This window comes from Anopheles funestus, assembly GCF_943734845.2.
Source record: "Anopheles funestus chromosome X unlocalized genomic scaffold, idAnoFuneDA-416_04 X_unloc_22, whole genome shotgun sequence".
In the NCBI taxonomy this organism is placed as follows: Eukaryota; Metazoa; Arthropoda; class Insecta; order Diptera; family Culicidae; genus Anopheles; species Anopheles funestus.
The window spans coordinates 393,411-397,500 of NW_026045146.1; the positions used below are offsets into that span (position 1 = coordinate 393,411).

The 4,090-nt window shown below is 49.9% G+C and overlaps 2 non-coding genes across 2 annotated transcripts in view; both read left to right on the forward strand.

The window, feature by feature from the left end:
* Positions 1-2,998: 2,998 nt before the first annotated feature.
* On the forward strand, positions 2,999-3,156 carry LOC125773127 (5.8S ribosomal RNA). The gene has a single exon (XR_007419905.1). It is a non-coding gene; the product is annotated as a 5.8S ribosomal RNA (ribosomal RNA).
* A 709-nt stretch (positions 3,157-3,865) lies between these two features.
* Positions 3,866-4,090, forward strand: part of LOC125773094 (large subunit ribosomal RNA) — a 4,179-nt gene continuing 3,954 nt past the window's right edge. The window contains exon 1 of the ribosomal RNA XR_007419898.1: positions 3,866-4,090. This exon is cut by the window's right edge and continues 3,954 nt beyond it. This is a non-coding gene — a ribosomal RNA (large subunit ribosomal RNA).

Consider the following 4,090-nt stretch of genomic DNA (forward strand, 5'->3'; position numbering starts at 1 on the left):
TGGACCTCTCTAACGATGGTCCATAATTGGAATGAGTTGAGTATAAATCCTTCAACAAGGATCAAGTGGAGGGCAAGTCTGGTGCCAGCAGCCGCGGTAATTCCAGCTCCACTAGCGTATATTAAAGTTGTTGCGGTTAAAACGTTCGAAGTTGATTGCCCGTCCAGACACGTGACCGCCACGGGCGCCCGGTTACACGCCGGGGCCGTTCGTGCGCGCGCTCACGGCTGCGACTCACAATGGTGTACTTGGGCGTTACTCTGTGAACGAGTACCGTGCTACCGGTTAACTCCGGCACGGGCTCCTCATGGTGCTCAAGATACTCACATTTACCTTGAACAAATTAGAGTGCTCAAAGCAGGCTAAGACAAAGCGTCCGGCCCCCCCGTGGGGTTGGCGTTGGCCGAGAATAATCTTGCATGGAATAATGGAATATGACCTCGGTTTATACGATTTCGTTGGTTTGTCAGAAACCTAGAGGTAATGATTAACAGAAGTAGTTGGGGGCATTGGTATTACGGCGCGAGAGGTGAAATTCGTAGACCGTCGTAGGACCAACTGAAGCGAAAGCGTTTGCCATGGATGCTTTCTTTAATCAAGAACGAAAGTTAGAGGATCGAAGGCGATTAGATACCGCCCTAGTTCTAACCGTAAACGATGCCAATTAGCAATTGGGAGACGCTACCCCTATTCGGTGCTCTCAGTCGCTTCCGGGAAACCAAAATCGGGTTCCGGGGGAAGTATGGTTGCAAAGTTGAAACTTAAAGGAATTGACGGAAGGGCACCACAAGAAGTGGAGCTTGCGGCTTAATTTGACTCAACACGGGAAAATTTACCAGGTCCAAACTTATCGAGGTAAGACAGATTGATAGCTCTTTCTCAAATTTAAGGGTAGTGGTGCATGGCCGTTCTTAGTTCGTGGAATGATTTGTCTGGTTAATTCCGATAACGAACGTGACTCAAACATGCTAACTAGAACGCTGTCAGCAGTGCGCCTCCGGGCGCACCTGACGTTACAGCCGGGCGGCGCCTTCACGGGCGGTCGTCGGCTACGTTTGCCCTGCTTAGCGGGACAACTTGTGTTTAGCAAGCTGAGAATGAGCGATAACAGGTCCGTGATGCCCTTAGATGTTCTGGGCTGCACGCGTGCTACAATGTGGGTCGCAGCGTGTTCTCGCCAATAGGCGCCCCCATTCCGAGAGGAACGGGAAATCACTAAAATGCCCATCTAGTCGGGATTGGGGACTGCAACGGTCCCCATGAACCTGGAATTTCTAGTAAGCACTAGTCATTAGCTAGTGCTGATTACGTCCCTGCCCTTTGTACACACCGCCCGTCGCTACTACCGATGGATTATTTAGTGAGGTTTCTGGAGGCTTACCTTCCGCGGTTCCTTCGTGAGCTGCAGCTGGCATGGCTGAAGTTGACCGAACTTGATGATTTAGAGGAAGTAAAAGTCGTAACAAGGTTTCCGTAGGTGAACCTGCGGAAGGATCATTACTGATGATCGTCCGCGAGTGACCAACCATGGGCTGCCTTCGGTGTAGCTCGGTCGCTCGCTTGCTATGTGTCAGAATTTGTTGAAAGCCAACTCGTTCGTTGTACACTTTGATGGGTGACCATCACTGTGTCTCCGTGCCGAGCTAGATCTCCCCTAGCCGTAAGGCACTTGAACGCCCCTTCGACGACGAGTTGCATGTGTGTGGTATGTGTCAGAATCTGGTGAAGCTTTCTGCATGTGATGTGCCTTGTGTGGATCCGTGGCCATTGCATTGTGTCTGGTGTGTAGGTACCCAGACACTTAGAACGCTTGCGCGGAAAGCAAACTCGATCGTTGTACACTTTGATGGGCAACCATCACTGTGTCTCCGTGCCGTGCTAGATCTCCCCTAGCCGTAAGGCACTTTGAACGCCCCTTCGACGACGAGTTACAAGAGTGTGGTATGTGTCATAATCTGGTGAAGCTTTCTGCATGTGATGTGCCTTGTGTGGATCCGTGGCCATTGCATTGTGTCTGGTGTGTAGGTACCCAGACACTTAAGCAAACTCGATCGTTGTACACTTTGATGGGCGAGCATCACTGTGTATCCGTGCCGTGTAAGAGCTCCCCTGGCCATCAGGCACTTGAAAGGTCCTTCGACGACGAGTTACAATAGTGGTGTGTTAGATACGTCAGATTACGGTGTCTACTAGTGTGCAATACGTATCCGGCTACGGCACGGAACGAACGGGAACTGTGGTGCAGACAAACAAGAGTTAAGCCTATTAGTCATTAACTCTAAGGACGGGGCCATGGGGCGGTACACAAAGGATACGGATGAGCGAGTATGCAGGCCCAATACTCAATAGCTCGATCCGATCCAAGCACATGAGTTGACTGCGGCGCCAGGTTAACCAATGTGCTAGATTCTATTTGGCCAGTAGAATCTTGTGTCTTAAGCGATTTGATACCAAGACACCAGAACGAAAGTTAGTTGAAGAGTGATTAAACTCTTATGAAGAATGGTTGTGCAATCACAACTTATGACTTTAACCTATAAAGTGGATATGGACTATCAATTATAACATGGGGCACACACCATGTTCTCGATCCAATCCACGCACACGAGTTGCCTGAGTAGCGACAGGTATACCGATGTGCAATACGTATCCGGCCATAGGCACGGAACGAACAGGAACTGTGGTGCAGACATACAAGGGCCATGGGGCGGTACGCAAAGGATACGGATGAGCGAGTATGCAGGCCCAATACTCAATAGCTCGATCCGATCCAAGCACATGAGTTGACTGCGGCGTCAGGTTAACCGATGTGCTAAGAGAGTTGTTCCTGGGCCTTCAAAGTGACTTCAAAACTATCTTAGCGAATGGTGGCCATGGGCGTAGACATGAGCCACAAGTCACAAGGCCTGGGACTATTGGGTAATAAAGACAACTTAGTCAGAAAGTTAGTCTTTGGACGTACCACCGGGATTGTGTTACATTGGGAACCTTACTATAAAACCCTAGGCAGGGGATCACTCGGCTCATGGATCGATGAAGACCGCAGCTAAATGCGCGTCACAATGTGAACTGCAGGACACATGAACACCGATAAGTTGAACGCATATTGCGCGTCGGACGATTAAACCCGGCCGATGCACACATTCTTGAGTGCCTATCAATTCCTTGATATACAACAAACCAAACTTCAGGGTGGAGCGTGCCACAATAGAACACTATGGCGAGCAGCCCGTCTAGTGTCGTGGGGGAAACACGCTTCCACACTGTGCATAATGGCGTGCTCGGGACCTTTGTTGGGACCGCAGGGCGCTGAAAGTAAAGGGGTGAACCGCATAAATCGCACGCACGTAAACGCGCACACACACAAATAGAGTGAGACGTATCGTAGGATACCGCTAAGAGTACGTTGTGAAACATGGGGAAATTCAATCGAAAACCTCTTTGATGTCCAAGATTTCGTTGACCGTATCCGTCGTAATACTGGATCAACGTGCTTGGGGGAAAACGTCAAAGGGTTTTATAATAGTGGTGCATGATTAACCCATCGATGCCCGAGGGGAACATGTTGTCCAATACAATAGTGGTGCAGTTGGCTCGACATGCTCGGGGGGAGACATCGTGGGTCCAAGTCGACCAAGTCGACCGGGAGTTGTTGTTGAGAGATCGAATCAAAACGATGCCGAGCGGAACTCGTTGTCCTTATTGGAGTGATATTCGGACAACGTGCTCGGGGGGGCCATCGTTGATTCAAAAATGACCGTAAATTGCCCAATCCGTGTGTGTGTGTGTGTGAAGTGTTGTTGCGTATATATCGGTTCGCTATGCCCCGGGTTCGAAACGAATGGAATGTGACTGATTTTGTTGTAGGCCTCAAGTGATGTGAGACAACCCCCAGAATTTAAGCATATTAATAAGGGGAGGAGAAGAAACCAACCGGGATTCCCTGAGTAGCTGCGAGCGAAACGGGAGAAGCTCAGCACGTAGGGACGGTGTGTAACTGCACCTGTCCGATTCCGTGTACTGGAACGACCATTATCTACTATGCACGGTGCAAACAGTTCAAGTTCAACTTGAAGGTGGCTCATCTACC